The sequence below is a fragment of the Triturus cristatus genome, chromosome 8 (assembly GCF_964204655.1).
Source record: "Triturus cristatus chromosome 8, aTriCri1.1, whole genome shotgun sequence".
Taxonomy (NCBI): Eukaryota; Metazoa; Chordata; class Amphibia; order Caudata; family Salamandridae; genus Triturus; species Triturus cristatus.
Window position 1 is genome coordinate 736,925,592 of NC_140591.1, and position 18,459 is coordinate 736,944,050.

At 41.6% G+C, this 18,459-nt stretch overlaps 12 non-coding genes across 12 annotated transcripts; all 12 read right to left on the reverse strand.

Moving 5' to 3' along the window:
- Positions 1 to 1,797: 1,797 nt before the first annotated feature.
- Positions 1,798 to 1,870, reverse strand: TRNAV-CAC (transfer RNA valine (anticodon CAC)). Its single transcript has one exon. It is a non-coding gene; the product is annotated as a tRNA-Val (tRNA).
- A 272-nt stretch (positions 1,871 to 2,142) lies between these two features.
- Positions 2,143 to 2,214, reverse strand: TRNAP-UGG (transfer RNA proline (anticodon UGG)). The gene has a single exon. It is a non-coding gene; the product is annotated as a tRNA-Pro (tRNA).
- A 1,970-nt stretch (positions 2,215 to 4,184) lies between these two features.
- TRNAV-CAC (transfer RNA valine (anticodon CAC)) lies at positions 4,185 to 4,257 on the reverse strand. The gene has a single exon. It is a non-coding gene; the product is annotated as a tRNA-Val (tRNA).
- A 2,324-nt stretch (positions 4,258 to 6,581) lies between these two features.
- TRNAV-CAC (transfer RNA valine (anticodon CAC)) lies at positions 6,582 to 6,654 on the reverse strand. The gene has a single exon. It is a non-coding gene; the product is annotated as a tRNA-Val (tRNA).
- A 272-nt stretch (positions 6,655 to 6,926) lies between these two features.
- TRNAP-UGG (transfer RNA proline (anticodon UGG)) lies at positions 6,927 to 6,998 on the reverse strand. The gene has a single exon. It is a non-coding gene; the product is annotated as a tRNA-Pro (tRNA).
- Positions 6,999 to 8,978: 1,980 nt separating this feature from the next.
- Positions 8,979 to 9,051, reverse strand: TRNAV-CAC (transfer RNA valine (anticodon CAC)). Its single transcript has one exon. It is a non-coding gene; the product is annotated as a tRNA-Val (tRNA).
- Positions 9,052 to 9,323: 272 nt separating this feature from the next.
- TRNAP-UGG (transfer RNA proline (anticodon UGG)) lies at positions 9,324 to 9,395 on the reverse strand. The gene has a single exon. It is a non-coding gene; the product is annotated as a tRNA-Pro (tRNA).
- A 1,970-nt stretch (positions 9,396 to 11,365) lies between these two features.
- On the reverse strand, positions 11,366 to 11,438 carry TRNAV-CAC (transfer RNA valine (anticodon CAC)). Its single transcript has one exon. It is a non-coding gene; the product is annotated as a tRNA-Val (tRNA).
- A 272-nt stretch (positions 11,439 to 11,710) lies between these two features.
- Positions 11,711 to 11,782, reverse strand: TRNAP-UGG (transfer RNA proline (anticodon UGG)). Its single transcript has one exon. It is a non-coding gene; the product is annotated as a tRNA-Pro (tRNA).
- A 1,970-nt stretch (positions 11,783 to 13,752) lies between these two features.
- TRNAV-CAC (transfer RNA valine (anticodon CAC)) lies at positions 13,753 to 13,825 on the reverse strand. The gene has a single exon. It is a non-coding gene; the product is annotated as a tRNA-Val (tRNA).
- Positions 13,826 to 16,149: 2,324 nt separating this feature from the next.
- Positions 16,150 to 16,222, reverse strand: TRNAV-CAC (transfer RNA valine (anticodon CAC)). Its single transcript has one exon. It is a non-coding gene; the product is annotated as a tRNA-Val (tRNA).
- A 272-nt stretch (positions 16,223 to 16,494) lies between these two features.
- On the reverse strand, positions 16,495 to 16,566 carry TRNAP-UGG (transfer RNA proline (anticodon UGG)). The gene has a single exon. It is a non-coding gene; the product is annotated as a tRNA-Pro (tRNA).
- Positions 16,567 to 18,459: the final 1,893 nt, after the last annotated feature.

The following is an 18,459-nucleotide window of genomic DNA, read 5'->3' on the forward strand; positions in this document are numbered from 1 at the left end:
CGTCTTACAGGAAGTCAGCCCTTATTTATATATTTCTTCAGTGGCTGAAGCTTAATGAGAAAGAGTAACAAGTTGTTCATAACAACATAAGAAACACATTGTGCATTTTCTCTTAAATACTCCTTCACTTTGTGCCAAAAGAAATACCAAGGTGAATACCTAGGCCACAGATTCAAGCTAAAGATCTTCCTGCTGAATGCAAGGCGCATTAAAAACTGCATATCGCTGGACTAAAGCATTCCTTGCATAGCCTCTAACATCATAACATAACTGAGCTGCTAGCAGCAAGCTAACCAATACCTTTCTGAAATGAGAATGACATGTGCTTATCTGCTCAATCAGTGCTCAATCAGGCTCGATCAGGCGAGATTTAGAAAAGGTGGAAAGGGTCCAAGTGGATGCCCCTTCCTTTTTAGGGTGGGTCCTGCTGACTATCATAGGATTGCTTGTAAAAGTGGCCAGGGTCAGAGGAAAAGCTGCCAACACTTCTTAGCGTTCTCTATAGATGCAGCCATTTTCTGTGACTGTAATTTCGGCCTTTTCCCAGAAGTCTCTATTCTGCCTATGCAAATTAACAAAAGCAGTGCTTATTCCTCACTTGCTCAAATGTCCTTCCTGTCCAGAAAGCTCTGATTAAGCATGCTTATTTTCTTTTTCTGGGATATTTTAAATTGTTTCGCTGTCCAGTCTGTGGCAGTAGAAAGCTGCTTATGATGCCAGGTTTTGATGAATCCCCAAGGTACAAGTACAGAGGAATATATCAGTCTCTAGGATATGGAACTTTTAGCTAACACATCACAATATGTGATGCTTGCCAAGAAAACACTACATTCTGGAGCGCTGATGATCAGAACATTCTGCTCCTGAAGGATAGAAAAGACAGCTTGATTGAAATAAAGTCTGTTTATATTGACGCTCTCTCTCTCCCTATATATACATACATGCATACACACACACACACAGGTATGTCATGCATTTCTTCAGATTTGTTTCAACCATTTACCATTTATTGGAGAATCCCTACTTTTCAAGTGACTGCAAATGAAGTCATCTCTGGCACTTTTTGTGCAAAGTAAGAGACACACATGACACCTTTTTATAAAAGTCATCGGTTTCTTTGTTACTGTGTACTTTCAAAGCATGGGGCTTTCACACGTCAGGTAAACCTGATTACCACTACACAACAAAAGCAGATGCAGCTTTCTTATCTATGTCGTGATAGAACAGTTGTGAATTGAGTAGAAGAAGGGCCCTGATGTGATACTTATTACATGCAGCCTGTAAGATAGTCAAACATGCAGGCTAGGAAGGAAGATGCAAATATCAATGTATTAGAAAAACACCTAAAGGCGAGTGATATGCTTTCATTCATGCATGGCTAGGAAAAATCGCCATACTGTTGCAAACATTCTTACACCACCAACTGGAAATAAATGATTCTGACATTAAACGTAAAGGTGACAATGCATTTGTATCATCACCCTGAGAAGGATCATCTTGGAATTGAGCCGAGGGCCTCTGCACTCAAAGCCAGAAACACTCCACTAAAATAAGATTCCTGTTGGTGCCAACAATTCTCCATGTTAATGCTTGTTCTAGGTGAGCAGTGAACCGATTGCAGGGCTCTTTTGAAAGCAAGGTCTGAGAACCAACAGATACATCCACACGCCGATTACTTTAGTGTTTTGAGAGAATTCCCTTTCTTGGAACGAGATTGCATGAAATAATCTTCAGGGCTTGGACAATTCCATGGCAAAACGGCACCTATCAACATTGTAGCCAACACAATATAACAACTGTTTCTGCCCGGTTTCGAACCGGGGACCTTTCGCGTGTGAGGCGAACGTGATAACCACTACACTACAGAAACAGATACCTACAGTTGATTTTTCTGTAATGAAACTGCTCCGAACTGGCTATTCCATGGGCCTCTGGCTTTAGATTTCTTTCATGCAACCTGCCCGACATCCCTAGCTGAACGCTCGTACATGCCATGCAAGACCAGATGTTTGGTATTAGCTCAGACTGGGCAGGGCTGAAGCATGAGACTCTAGCAAAGAATTATCCACTACTGCAAAGAAAAAATTGATGTTGGTTTTGAAACGCAAACTTCAAAACAACTTGAAAAGAGTACCAAGAAAAGGGCTCGTCCGGGATTTGAACCCGGGACCTCTCGCACCCAAAGCGAGAATCATACCCCTAGACCAACGAGCCCTCAAAATCCTCTTACCTCTCAAAAGCTAATACCGGCTCTAAGCCCGCAATGAAGATCATGCTGGTATCTTTATGATGCTTGGTCTGTGAATACGCATGAAAGTCAGTCTCAACTTACCCTTTCTCAAACGATAGCACTATCATTTACAAGTGTCTCCTTTTATTCCGTCCCAGCTTTGGACACGTCTTACAGGAAGTCAGCCCTTATTTATATATTTCTTCAGTGGCTGAAGCTTAATGAGAAAGAGTAACAAGTTGTTCATAACAACATAAGAAACACATTGTGCATTTTCTCTTAAATACTCCTTCACTTTGTGCCAAAAGAAATACCAAGGTGAATACCTAGGCCACAGATTCAAGCTAAAGATCTTCCTGCTGAATGCAAGGCGCATTAAAAACTGCATATCGCTGGACTAAAGCATTCCTTGCATAGCCTCTAACATCATAACATAACTGAGCTGCTAGCAGCAAGCTAACCAATACCTTTCTGAAATGAGAATGACATGTGCTTATCTGCTCAATCAGTGCTCAATCAGGCGAGATTTAGAAAAGGTGGAAAGGGTCCAAGTGGATGCCCCTTCCTTTTTAGGGTGGGTCCTGCTGACTATCATAGGATTGCTTGTAAAAGTGGCCAGGGTCAGAGGAAAAGCTGCCAACACTTCTTAGCGTTCTCTATAGATGCAGCCATTTTCTGTGACTGTAATTTCGGCCTTTTCCCAGAAGTCTCTATTCTGCCTATGCAAATTAACAAAAGCAGTGCTTATTCCTCACTTGCTCAAATGTCCTTCCTGTCCAGAAAGCTCTGATTAAGCATGCTTATTTTCTTTTTCTGGGATATTTTAAATTGTTTCGCTGTCCAGTCTGTGGCAGTAGAAAGCTGCTTATGATGCCAGGTTTTGATGAATCCCCAAGGTACAAGTACAGAGGAATATATCAGTCTCTAGGATATGGAACTTTTAGCTAACACATCACAATATGTGATGCTTGCCAAGAAAACACTACATTCTGGAGCGCTGATGATCAGAACATTCTGCTCCTGAAGGATAGAAAAGACAGCTTGATTGAAATAAAGTCTGTTTATATTGACGCTCTCTCTCTCCCTATATATACATACATGCATACACACACACACACAGGTATGTCATGCATTTCTTCAGATTTGTTTCAACCATTTACCATTTATTGGAGAATCCCTACTTTTCAAGTGACTGCAAATGAAGTCATCTCTGGCACTTTTTGTGCAAAGTAAGAGACACACATGACACCTTTTTATAAAAGTCATCGGTTTCTTTGTTACTGTGTACTTTCAAAGCATGGGGCTTTCACACGTCAGGTAAACCTGATTACCACTACACAACAAAAGCAGATGCAGCTTTCTTATCTATGTCGTGATAGAACAGTTGTGAATTGAGTAGAAGAAGGGCCCTGATGTGATACTTATTACATGCAGCCTGTAAGATAGTCAAACATGCAGGCTAGGAAGGAAGATGCAAATATCAATGTATTAGAAAAACACCTAAAGGCGAGTGATATGCTTTCATTCATGCATGGCTAGGAAAAATCGCCATACTGTTGTAAACATTCTTACACCACCAACTGGAAATAAATGATTCTGACATTAAACGTAAAGGTGACAATGCATTTGTATCATCACCCTGAGAAGGATCATCTTGGAATTGAGCCGAGGGCCTCTGCACTCAAAGCCAGAAACACTCCACTAAAATAAGATTCCTGTTGGTGCCAACAATTCTCCATGTTAATGCTTGTTCTAGGTGAGCAGTGAACCGATTGCAGGGCTCTTTTGAAAGCAAGGTCTGAGAACCAACAGATACATCCACACGCCGATTACTTTAGTGTTTTGAGAGAATTCCCTTTCTTGGAACGAGATTGCATGAAATAATCTTCAGGGCTTGGACAATTCCATGGCAAAACGGCACCTATCAACATTGTAGCCAACACAATATAACAACTGTTTCTGCCCGGTTTCGAACCGGGGACCTTTCGCGTGTGAGGCGAACGTGATAACCACTACACTACAGAAACAGATACCTACAGTTGATTTTTCTGTAATGAAACTGCTCCGAACTGGCTATTCCATGGGCCTCTGGCTTTAGATTTCTTTCATGCAACCTGCCCGACATCCCTAGCTGAACGCTCGTACATGCCATGCAAGACCAGATGTTTGGTATTAGCTCAGACTGGGCAGGGCTGAAGCATGAGACTCTAGCAAAGAATTATCCACTACTGCAAAGAAAAAATTGATGTTGGTTTTGAAACGCAAACTTCAAAACAACTTGAAAAGAGTACCAAGAAAAGGGCTCGTCCGGGATTTGAACCCGGGACCACTCGCACCCAAAGCGAGAATCATACCCCTAGACCAACGAGCCCTCAAAATCCTCTTACCTCTCAAAAGCTAATACCGGCTCTAAGCCCGCAATGAAGATCATGCTGGTATCTTTATGATGCTTGGTCTGTGAATACGCATGAAAGTCAGTCTCAACTTACCCTTTCTCAAACGATAGCACTATCATTTACAAGTGTCTCCTTTTATTCCGTCCCAGCTTTGGACACGTCTTACAGGAAGTCAGCCCTTATTTATATATTTCTTCAGTGGCTGAAGCTTAATGAGAAAGAGTAACAAGTTGTTCATAACAACATAAGAAACACATTGTGCATTTTCTCTCAAATACTCCTTCACTTTGTGCCAAAAGAAATACCAAGGTGAATACCTAGGCCACAGATTCAAGCTAAAGATCTTCCTGCTGAATGCAAGGCGCATTAAAAACTGCATATCGCTGGACTAAAGCATTCCTTGCATAGCCTCTAACATCATAACATAACTGAGCTGCTAGCAGCAAGCTAACCAATACCTTTCTGAAATGAGAATGACATGTGCTTATCTGCTCAATCAGTGCTCAATCAGGCTCGATCAGGCGAGATTTAGAAAAGGTGGAAAGGGTCCAAGTGGATGCCCCTTCCTTTTTAGGGTGGGTCCTGCTGACTATCATAGGATTGCTTGTAAAAGTGGCCAGGGTCAGAGGAAAAGCTGCCAACACTTCTTAGCGTTCTCTATAGATGCAGCCATTTTCTGTGACTGTAATTTCGGCCTTTTCCCAGAAGTCTCTATTCTGCCTATGCAAATTAACAAAAGCAGTGCTTATTCCTCACTTGCTCAAATGTCCTTCCTGTCCAGAAAGCTCTGATTAAGCATGCTTATTTTCTTTTTCTGGGATATTTTAAATTGTTTCGCTGTCCAGTCTGTGGCAGTAGAAAGCTGCTTATGATGCCAGGTTTTGATGAATCCCCAAGGTACAAGTACAGAGGAATATATCAGTCTCTAGGATATGGAACTTTTAGCTAACACATCACAATATGTGATGCTTGCCAAGAAAACACTACATTCTGGAGCGCTGATGATCAGAACATTCTGCTCCTGAAGGATAGAAAAGACAGCTTGATTGAAATAAAGTCTGTTTATATTGACGCTCTCTCTCTCCCTATATATACATACATGCATACACACACACACACAGGTATGTCATGCATTTCTTCAGATTTGTTTCAACCATTTACCATTTATTGGAGAATCCCTACTTTTCAAGTGACTGCAAATGAAGTCATCTCTGGCACTTTTTGTGCAAAGTAAGAGACACACATGACACCTTTTTATAAAAGTCATCGGTTTCTTTGTTACTGTGTACTTTCAAAGCATGGGGCTTTCACACGTCAGGTAAACCTGATTACCACTACACAACAAAAGCAGATGCAGCTTTCTTATCTATGTCGTGATAGAACAGTTGTGAATTGAGTAGAAGAAGGGCCCTGATGTGATACTTATTACATGCAGCCTGTAAGATAGTCAAACATGCAGGCTAGGAAGGAAGATGCAAATATCAATGTATTAGAAAAACACCTAAAGGCGAGTGATATGCTTTCATTCATGCATGGCTAGGAAAAATCGCCATACTGTTGCAAACATTCTTACACCACCAACTGGAAATAAATGATTCTGACATTAAACGTAAAGGTGACAATGCATTTGTATCATCACCCTGAGAAGGATCATCTTGGAATTGAGCCGAGGGCCTCTGCACTCAAAGCCAGAAACACTCCACTAAAATAAGATTCCTGTTGGTGCCAACAATTCTCCATGTTAATGCTTGTTCTAGGTGAGCAGTGAACCGATTGCAGGGCTCTTTTGAAAGCAAGGTCTGAGAACCAACAGATACATCCACACGCCGATTACTTTAGTGTTTTGAGAGAATTCCCTTTCTTGGAACGAGATTGCATGAAATAATCTTCAGGGCTTGGACAATTCCATGGCAAAACGGCACCTATCAACATTGTAGCCAACACAATATAACAACTGTTTCTGCCCGGTTTCGAACCGGGGACCTTTCGCGTGTGAGGCGAACGTGATAACCACTACACTACAGAAACAGATACCTACAGTTGATTTTTCTGTAATGAAACTGCTCCGAACTGGCTATTCCATGGGCCTCTGGCTTTAGATTTCTTTCATGCAACCTGCCCGACATCCCTAGCTGAACGCTCGTACATGCCATGCAAGACCAGATGTTTGGTATTAGCTCAGACTGGGCAGGGCTGAAGCATGAGACTCTAGCAAAGAATTATCCACTACTGCAAAGAAAAAATTGATGTTGGTTTTGAAACGCAAACTTCAAAACAACTTGAAAAGAGTACCAAGAAAAGGGCTCGTCCGGGATTTGAACCCGGGACCTCTCGCACCCAAAGCGAGAATCATACCCCTAGACCAACGAGCCCTCAAAATCCTCTTACCTCTCAAAAGCTAATACCGGCTCTAAGCCCGCAATGAAGATCATGCTGGTATCTTTATGATGCTTGGTCTGTGAATACGCATGAAAGTCAGTCTCAACTTACCCTTTCTCAAACGATAGCACTATCATTTACAAGTGTCTCCTTTTATTCCGTCCCAGCTTTGGACACGTCTTACAGGAAGTCAGCCCTTATTTATATATTTCTTCAGTGGCTGAAGCTTAATGAGAAAGAGTAACAAGTTGTTCATAACAACATAAGAAACACATTGTGCATTTTCTCTTAAATACTCCTTCACTTTGTGCCAAAAGAAATACCAAGGTGAATACCTAGGCCACAGATTCAAGCTAAAGATCTTCCTGCTGAATGCAAGGCGCATTAAAAACTGCATATCGCTGGACTAAAGCATTCCTTGCATAGCCTCTAACATCATAACATAACTGAGCTGCTAGCAGCAAGCTAACCAATACCTTTCTGAAATGAGAATGACATGTGCTTATCTGCTCAATCAGTGCTCAATCAGGCTCGATCAGGCGAGATTTAGAAAAGGTGGAAAGGGTCCAAGTGGATGCCCCTTCCTTTTTAGGGTGGGTCCTGCTGACTATCATAGGATTGCTTGTAAAAGTGGCCAGGGTCAGAGGAAAAGCTGCCAACACTTCTTAGCGTTCTCTATAGATGCAGCCATTTTCTGTGACTGTAATTTCGGCCTTTTCCCAGAAGTCTCTATTCTGCCTATGCAAATTAACAAAAGCAGTGCTTATTCCTCACTTGCTCAAATGTCCTTCCTGTCCAGAAAGCTCTGATTAAGCATGCTTATTTTCTTTTTCTGGGATATTTTAAATTGTTTCGCTGTCCAGTCTGTGGCAGTAGAAAGCTGCTTATGATGCCAGGTTTTGATGAATCCCCAAGGTACAAGTACAGAGGAATATATCAGTCTCTAGGATATGGAACTTTTAGCTAACACATCACAATATGTGATGCTTGCCAAGAAAACACTACATTCTGGAGCGCTGATGATCAGAACATTCTGCTCCTGAAGGATAGAAAAGACAGCTTGATTGAAATAAAGTCTGTTTATATTGACGCTCTCTCTCTCCCTATATATACATACATGCATACACACACACACACAGGTATGTCATGCATTTCTTCAGATTTGTTTCAACCATTTACCATTTATTGGAGAATCCCTACTTTTCAAGTGACTGCAAATGAAGTCATCTCTGGCACTTTTTGTGCAAAGTAAGAGACACACATGACACCTTTTTATAAAAGTCATCGGTTTCTTTGTTACTGTGTACTTTCAAAGCATGGGGCTTTCACACGTCAGGTAAACCTGATTACCACTACACAACAAAAGCAGATGCAGCTTTCTTATCTATGTCGTGATAGAACAGTTGTGAATTGAGTAGAAGAAGGGCCCTGATGTGATACTTATTACATGCAGCCTGTAAGATAGTCAAACATGCAGGCTAGGAAGGAAGATGCAAATATCAATGTATTAGAAAAACACCTAAAGGCGAGTGATATGCTTTCATTCATGCATGGCTAGGAAAAATCGCCATACTGTTGCAAACATTCTTACACCACCAACTGGAAATAAATGATTCTGACATTAAACGTAAAGGTGACAATGCATTTGTATCATCACCCTGAGAAGGATCATCTTGGAATTGAGCCGAGGGCCTCTGCACTCAAAGCCAGAAACACTCCACTAAAATAAGATTCCTGTTGGTGCCAACAATTCTCCATGTTAATGCTTGTTCTAGGTGAGCAGTGAACCGATTGCAGGGCTCTTTTGAAAGCAAGGTCTGAGAACCAACAGATACATCCACACGCCGATTACTTTAGTGTTTTGAGAGAATTCCCTTTCTTGGAACGAGATTGCATGAAATAATCTTCAGGGCTTGGACAATTCCATGGCAAAACGGCACCTATCAACATTGTAGCCAACACAATATAACAACTGTTTCTGCCCGGTTTCGAACCGGGGACCTTTCGCGTGTGAGGCGAACGTGATAACCACTACACTACAGAAACAGATACCTACAGTTGATTTTTCTGTAATGAAACTGCTCCGAACTGGCTATTCCATGGGCCTCTGGCTTTAGATTTCTTTCATGCAACCTGCCCGACATCCCTAGCTGAACGCTCGTACATGCCATGCAAGACCAGATGTTTGGTATTAGCTCAGACTGGGCAGGGCTGAAGCATGAGACTCTAGCAAAGAATTATCCACTACTGCAAAGAAAAAATTGATGTTGGTTTTGAAACGCAAACTTCAAAACAACTTGAAAAGAGTACCAAGAAAAGGGCTCGTCCGGGATTTGAACCCGGGACCTCTCGCACCCAAAGCGAGAATCATACCCCTAGACCAACGAGCCCTCAAAATCCTCTTACCTCTCAAAAGCTAATACCGGCTCTAAGCCCGCAATGAAGATCATGCTGGTATCTTTATGATGCTTGGTCTGTGAATACGCATGAAAGTCAGTCTCAACTTACCCTTTCTCAAACGATAGCACTATCATTTACAAGTGTCTCCTTTTATTCCGTCCCAGCTTTGGACACGTCTTACAGGAAGTCAGCCCTTATTTATATATTTCTTCAGTGGCTGAAGCTTAATGAGAAAGAGTAACAAGTTGTTCATAACAACATAAGAAACACATTGTGCATTTTCTCTTAAATACTCCTTCACTTTGTGCCAAAAGAAATACCAAGGTGAATACCTAGGCCACAGATTCAAGCTAAAGATCTTCCTGCTGAATGCAAGGCGCATTAAAAACTGAATATCGCTGGACTAAAGCATTCCTTGCATAGCCTCTAACATCATAACATAACTGAGCTGCTAGCAGCAAGCTAACCAATACCTTTCTGAAATGAGAATGACATGTGCTTATCTGCTCAATCAGTGCTCAATCAGGCGAGATTTAGAAAAGGTGGAAAGGGTCCAAGTGGATGCCCCTTCCTTTTTAGGGTGGGTCCTGCTGACTATCATAGGATTGCTTGTAAAAGTGGCCAGGGTCAGAGGAAAAGCTGCCAACACTTCTTAGCGTTCTCTATAGATGCAGCCATTTTCTGTGACTGTAATTTCGGCCTTTTCCCAGAAGTCTCTATTCTGCCTATGCAAATTAACAAAAGCAGTGCTTATTCCTCACTTGCTCAAATGTCCTTCCTGTCCAGAAAGCTCTGATTAAGCATGCTTATTTTCTTTTTCTGGGATATTTTAAATTGTTTCGCTGTCCAGTCTGTGGCAGTAGAAAGCTGCTTATGATGCCAGGTTTTGATGAATCCCCAAGGTACAAGTACAGAGGAATATATCAGTCTCTAGGATATGGAACTTTTAGCTAACACATCACAATATGTGATGCTTGCCAAGAAAACACTACATTCTGGAGCGCTGATGATCAGAACATTCTGCTCCTGAAGGATAGAAAAGACAGCTTGATTGAAATAAAGTCTGTTTATATTGACGCTCTCTCTCTCCCTATATATACATACATGCATACACACACACACACAGGTATGTCATGCATTTCTTCAGATTTGTTTCAACCATTTACCATTTATTGGAGAATCCCTACTTTTCAAGTGACTGCAAATGAAGTCATCTCTGGCACTTTTTGTGCAAAGTAAGAGACACACATGACACCTTTTTATAAAAGTCATCGGTTTCTTTGTTACTGTGTACTTTCAAAGCATGGGGCTTTCACACGTCAGGTAAACCTGATTACCACTACACAACAAAAGCAGATGCAGCTTTCTTATCTATGTCGTGATAGAACAGTTGTGAATTGAGTAGAAGAAGGGCCCTGATGTGATACTTATTACATGCAGCCTGTAAGATAGTCAAACATGCAGGCTAGGAAGGAAGATGCAAATATCAATGTATTAGAAAAACACCTAAAGGCGAGTGATATGCTTTCATTCATGCATGGCTAGGAAAAATCGCCATACTGTTGCAAACATTCTTACACCACCAACTGGAAATAAATGATTCTGACATTAAACGTAAAGGTGACAATGCATTTGTATCATCACCCTGAGAAGGATCATCTTGGAATTGAGCCGAGGGCCTCTGCACTCAAAGCCAGAAACACTCCACTAAAATAAGATTCCTGTTGGTGCCAACAATTCTCCATGTTAATGCTTGTTCTAGGTGAGCAGTGAACCGATTGCAGGGCTCTTTTGAAAGCAAGGTCTGAGAACCAACAGATACATCCACACGCCGATTACTTTAGTGTTTTGAGAGAATTCCCTTTCTTGGAACGAGATTGCATGAAATAATCTTCAGGGCTTGGACAATTCCATGGCAAAACGGCACCTATCAACATTGTAGCCAACACAATATAACAACTGTTTCTGCCCGGTTTCGAACCGGGGACCTTTCGCGTGTGAGGCGAACGTGATAACCACTACACTACAGAAACAGATACCTACAGTTGATTTTTCTGTAATGAAACTGCTCCGAACTGGCTATTCCATGGGCCTCTGGCTTTAGATTTCTTTCATGCAACCTGCCCGACATCCCTAGCTGAACGCTCGTACATGCCATGCAAGACCAGATGTTTGGTATTAGCTCAGACTGGGCAGGGCTGAAGCATGAGACTCTAGCAAAGAATTATCCACTACTGCAAAGAAAAAATTGATGTTGGTTTTGAAACGCAAACTTCAAAACAACTTGAAAAGAGTACCAAGAAAAGGGCTCGTCCGGGATTTGAACCCGGGACCTCTCGCACCCAAAGCGAGAATCATACCCCTAGACCAACGAGCCCTCAAAATCCTCTTACCTCTCAAAAGCTAATACCGGCTCTAAGCCCGCAATGAAGATCATGCTGGTATCTTTATGATGCTTGGTCTGTGAATACGCATGAAAGTCAGTCTCAACTTACCCTTTCTCAAACGATAGCACTATCATTTACAAGTGTCTCCTTTTATTCCGTCCCAGCTTTGGACACGTCTTACAGGAAGTCAGCCCTTATTTATATATTTCTTCAGTGGCTGAAGCTTAATGAGAAAGAGTAACAAGTTGTTCATAACAACATAAGAAACACATTGTGCATTTTCTCTTAAATACTCCTTCACTTTGTGCCAAAAGAAATACCAAGGTGAATACCTAGGCCACAGATTCAAGCTAAAGATCTTCCTGCTGAATGCAAGGCGCATTAAAAACTGAATATCGCTGGACTAAAGCATTCCTTGCATAGCCTCTAACATCATAACATAACTGAGCTGCTAGCAGCAAGCTAACCAATACCTTTCTGAAATGAGAATGACATGTGCTTATCTGCTCAATCAGTGCTCAATCAGGCGAGATTTAGAAAAGGTGGAAAGGGTCCAAGTGGATGCCCCTTCCTTTTTAGGGTGGGTCCTGCTGACTATCATAGGATTGCTTGTAAAAGTGGCCAGGGTCAGAGGAAAAGCTGCCAACACTTCTTAGCGTTCTCTATAGATGCAGCCATTTTCTGTGACTGTAATTTCGGCCTTTTCCCAGAAGTCTCTATTCTGCCTATGCAAATTAACAAAAGCAGTGCTTATTCCTCACTTGCTCAAATGTCCTTCCTGTCCAGAAAGCTCTGATTAAGCATGCTTATTTTCTTTTTCTGGGATATTTTAAATTGTTTCGCTGTCCAGTCTGTGGCAGTAGAAAGCTGCTTATGATGCCAGGTTTTGATGAATCCCCAAGGTACAAGTACAGAGGAATATATCAGTCTCTAGGATATGGAACTTTTAGCTAACACATCACAATATGTGATGCTTGCCAAGAAAACACTACATTCTGGAGCGCTGATGATCAGAACATTCTGCTCCTGAAGGATAGAAAAGACAGCTTGATTGAAATAAAGTCTGTTTATATTGACGCTCTCTCTCTCCCTATATATACATACATGCATACACACACACACACAGGTATGTCATGCATTTCTTCAGATTTGTTTCAACCATTTACCATTTATTGGAGAATCCCTACTTTTCAAGTGACTGCAAATGAAGTCATCTCTGGCACTTTTTGTGCAAAGTAAGAGACACACATGACACCTTTTTATAAAAGTCATCGGTTTCTTTGTTACTGTGTACTTTCAAAGCATGGGGCTTTCACACGTCAGGTAAACCTGATTACCACTACACAACAAAAGCAGATGCAGCTTTCTTATCTATGTCGTGATAGAACAGTTGTGAATTGAGTAGAAGAAGGGCCCTGATGTGATACTTATTACATGCAGCCTGTAAGATAGTCAAACATGCAGGCTAGGAAGGAAGATGCAAATATCAATGTATTAGAAAAACACCTAAAGGCGAGTGATATGCTTTCATTCATGCATGGCTAGGAAAAATCGCCATACTGTTGTAAACATTCTTACACCACCAACTGGAAATAAATGATTCTGACATTAAACGTAAAGGTGACAATGCATTTGTATCATCACCCTGAGAAGGATCATCTTGGAATTGAGCCGAGGGCCTCTGCACTCAAAGCCAGAAACACTCCACTAAAATAAGATTCCTGTTGGTGCCAACAATTCTCCATGTTAATGCTTGTTCTAGGTGAGCAGTGAACCGATTGCAGGGCTCTTTTGAAAGCAAGGTCTGAGAACCAACAGATACATCCACACGCCGATTACTTTAGTGTTTTGAGAGAATTCCCTTTCTTGGAACGAGATTGCATGAAATAATCTTCAGGGCTTGGACAATTCCATGGCAAAACGGCACCTATCAACATTGTAGCCAACACAATATAACAACTGTTTCTGCCCGGTTTCGAACCGGGGACCTTTCGCGTGTGAGGCGAACGTGATAACCACTACACTACAGAAACAGATACCTACAGTTGATTTTTCTGTAATGAAACTGCTCCGAACTGGCTATTCCATGGGCCTCTGGCTTTAGATTTCTTTCATGCAACCTGCCCGACATCCCTAGCTGAACGCTCGTACATGCCATGCAAGACCAGATGTTTGGTATTAGCTCAGACTGGGCAGGGCTGAAGCATGAGACTCTAGCAAAGAATTATCCACTACTGCAAAGAAAAAATTGATGTTGGTTTTGAAACGCAAACTTCAAAACAACTTGAAAAGAGTACCAAGAAAAGGGCTCGTCCGGGATTTGAACCCGGGACCACTCGCACCCAAAGCGAGAATCATACCCCTAGACCAACGAGCCCTCAAAATCCTCTTACCTCTCAAAAGCTAATACCGGCTCTAAGCCCGCAATGAAGATCATGCTGGTATCTTTATGATGCTTGGTCTGTGAATACGCATGAAAGTCAGTCTCAACTTACCCTTTCTCAAACGATAGCACTATCATTTACAAGTGTCTCCTTTTATTCCGTCCCAGCTTTGGACACGTCTTACAGGAAGTCAGCCCTTATTTATATATTTCTTCAGTGGCTGAAGCTTAATGAGAAAGAGTAACAAGTTGTTCATAACAACATAAGAAACACATTGTGCATTTTCTCTCAAATACTCCTTCACTTTGTGCCAAAAGAAATACCAAGGTGAATACCTAGGCCACAGATTCAAGCTAAAGATCTTCCTGCTGAATGCAAGGCGCATTAAAAACTGCATATCGCTGGACTAAAGCATTCCTTGCATAGCCTCTAACATCATAACATAACTGAGCTGCTAGCAGCAAGCTAACCAATACCTTTCTGAAATGAGAATGACATGTGCTTATCTGCTCAATCAGTGCTCAATCAGGCTCGATCAGGCGAGATTTAGAAAAGGTGGAAAGGGTCCAAGTGGATGCCCCTTCCTTTTTAGGGTGGGTCCTGCTGACTATCATAGGATTGCTTGTAAAAGTGGCCAGGGTCAGAGGAAAAGCTGCCAACACTTCTTAGCGTTCTCTATAGATGCAGCCATTTTCTGTGACTGTAATTTCGGCCTTTTCCCAGAAGTCTCTATTCTGCCTATGCAAATTAACAAAAGCAGTGCTTATTCCTCACTTGCTCAAATGTCCTTCCTGTCCAGAAAGCTCTGATTAAGCATGCTTATTTTCTTTTTCTGGGATATTTTAAATTGTTTCGCTGTCCAGTCTGTGGCAGTAGAAAGCTGCTTATGATGCCAGGTTTTGATGAATCCCCAAGGTACAAGTACAGAGGAATATATCAGTCTCTAGGATATGGAACTTTTAGCTAACACATCACAATATGTGATGCTTGCCAAGAAAACACTACATTCTGGAGCGCTGATGATCAGAACATTCTGCTCCTGAAGGATAGAAAAGACAGCTTGATTGAAATAAAGTCTGTTTATATTGACGCTCTCTCTCTCCCTATATATACATACATGCATACACACACACACACAGGTATGTCATGCATTTCTTCAGATTTGTTTCAACCATTTACCATTTATTGGAGAATCCCTACTTTTCAAGTGACTGCAAATGAAGTCATCTCTGGCACTTTTTGTGCAAAGTAAGAGACACACATGACACCTTTTTATAAAAGTCATCGGTTTCTTTGTTACTGTGTACTTTCAAAGCATGGGGCTTTCACACGTCAGGTAAACCTGATTACCACTACACAACAAAAGCAGATGCAGCTTTCTTATCTATGTCGTGATAGAACAGTTGTGAATTGAGTAGAAGAAGGGCCCTGATGTGATACTTATTACATGCAGCCTGTAAGATAGTCAAACATGCAGGCTAGGAAGGAAGATGCAAATATCAATGTATTAGAAAAACACCTAAAGGCGAGTGATATGCTTTCATTCATGCATGGCTAGGAAAAATCGCCATACTGTTGCAAACATTCTTACACCACCAACTGGAAATAAATGATTCTGACATTAAACGTAAAGGTGACAATGCATTTGTATCATCACCCTGAGAAGGATCATCTTGGAATTGAGCCGAGGGCCTCTGCACTCAAAGCCAGAAACACTCCACTAAAATAAGATTCCTGTTGGTGCCAACAATTCTCCATGTTAATGCTTGTTCTAGGTGAGCAGTGAACCGATTGCAGGGCTCTTTTGAAAGCAAGGTCTGAGAACCAACAGATACATCCACACGCCGATTACTTTAGTGTTTTGAGAGAATTCCCTTTCTTGGAACGAGATTGCATGAAATAATCTTCAGGGCTTGGACAATTCCATGGCAAAACGGCACCTATCAACATTGTAGCCAACACAATATAACAACTGTTTCTGCCCGGTTTCGAACCGGGGACCTTTCGCGTGTGAGGCGAACGTGATAACCACTACACTACAGAAACAGATACCTACAGTTGATTTTTCTGTAATGAAACTGCTCCGAACTGGCTATTCCATGGGCCTCTGGCTTTAGATTTCTTTCATGCAACCTGCCCGACATCCCTAGCTGAACGCTCGTACATGCCATGCAAGACCAGATGTTTGGTATTAGCTCAGACTGGGCAGGGCTGAAGCATGAGACTCTAGCAAAGAATTATCCACTACTGCAAAGAAAAAATTGATGTTGGTTTTGAAACGCAAACTTCAAAACAACTTGAAAAGAGTACCAAGAAAAGGGCTCGTCCGGGATTTGAACCCGGGACCTCTCGCACCCAAAGCGAGAATCATACCCCTAGACCAACGAGCCCTCAAAATCCTCTTACCTCTCAAAAGCTAATACCGGCTCTAAGCCCGCAATGAAGATCATGCTGGTATCTTTATGATGCTTGGTCTGTGAATACGCATGAAAGTCAGTCTCAACTTACCCTTTCTCAAACGATAGCACTATCATTTACAAGTGTCTCCTTTTATTCCGTCCCAGCTTTGGACACGTCTTACAGGAAGTCAGCCCTTATTTATATATTTCTTCAGTGGCTGAAGCTTAATGAGAAAGAGTAACAAGTTGTTCATAACAACATAAGAAACACATTGTGCATTTTCTCTTAAATACTCCTTCACTTTGTGCCAAAAGAAATACCAAGGTGAATACCTAGGCCACAGATTCAAGCTAAAGATCTTCCTGCTGAATGCAAGGCGCATTAAAAACTGCATATCGCTGGACTAAAGCATTCCTTGCATAGCCTCTAACATCATAACATAACTGAGCTGCTAGCAGCAAGCTAACCAATACCTTTCTGAAATGAGAATGACATGTGCTTATCTGCTCAATCAGTGCTCAATCAGGCTCGATCAGGCGAGATTTAGAAAAGGTGGAAAGGGTCCAAGTGGATGCCCCTTCCTTTTTAGGGTGGGTCCTGCTGACTATCATAGGATTGCTTGTAAAAGTGGCCAGGGTCAGAGGAAAAGCTGCCAACACTTCTTAGCGTTCTCTATAGATGCAGCCATTTTCTGTGACTGTAATTTCGGCCTTTTCCCAGAAGTCTCTATTCTGCCTATGCAAATTAACAAAAGCAGTGCTTATTCCTCACTTGCTCAAATGTCCTTCCTGTCCAGAAAGCTCTGATTAAGCATGCTTATTTTCTTTTTCTGGGATATTTTAAATTGTTTCGCTGTCCAGTCTGTGGCAGTAGAAAGCTGCTTATGATGCCAGGTTTTGATGAATCCCCAAGGTACAAGTACAGAGGAATATATCAGTCTCTAGGATATGGAACTTTTAGCTAACACATCACAATATGTGATGCTTGCCAAGAAAACACTACATTCTGGAGCGCTGATGATCAGAACATTCTGCTCCTGAAGGATAGAAAAGACAGCTTGATTGAAATAAAGTCTGTTTATATTGACGCTCTCTCTCTCCCTATATATACATACATGCATACACACACACACACAGGTATGTCATGCATTTCTTCAGATTTGTTTCAACCATTTACCATTTATTGGAGAATCCCTACTTTTCAAGTGACTGCAAATGAAGTCATCTCTGGCACTTTTTGTGCAAAGTAAGAGACACACATGACACCTTTTTATAAAAGTCATCGGTTTCTTTGTTACTGTGTACTTTCAAAGCATGGGGCTTTCACACGTCAGGTAAACCTGATTACCACTACACAACAAAAGCAGATGCAGCTTTCTTATCTATGTCGTGATAGAACAGTTGTGAATTGAGTAGAAGAAGGGCCCTGATGTGATACTTATTACATGCAGCCTGTAAGATAGTCAAACATGCAGGCTAGGAAGGAAGATGCAAATATCAATGTATTAGAAAAACACCTAAAGGCGAGTGATATGCTTTCATTCATGCATGGCTAGGAAAAATCGCCATACTGTTGCAAACATTCTTACACCACCAACTGGAAATAAATGATTCTGACATTAAACGTAAAGGTGACAATGCATTTGTATCATCACCCTGAGAAGGATCATCTTGGAATTGAGCCGAGGGCCTCTGCACTCAAAGCCAGAAACACTCCACTAAAATAAGATTCCTGTTGGTGCCAACAATTCTCCATGTTAATGCTTGTTCTAGGTGAGCAGTGAACCGATTGCAGGGCTCTTTTGAAAGCAAGGTCTGAGAACCAACAGATACATCCACACGCCGATTACTTTAGTGTTTTGAGAGAATTCCCTTTCTTGGAAC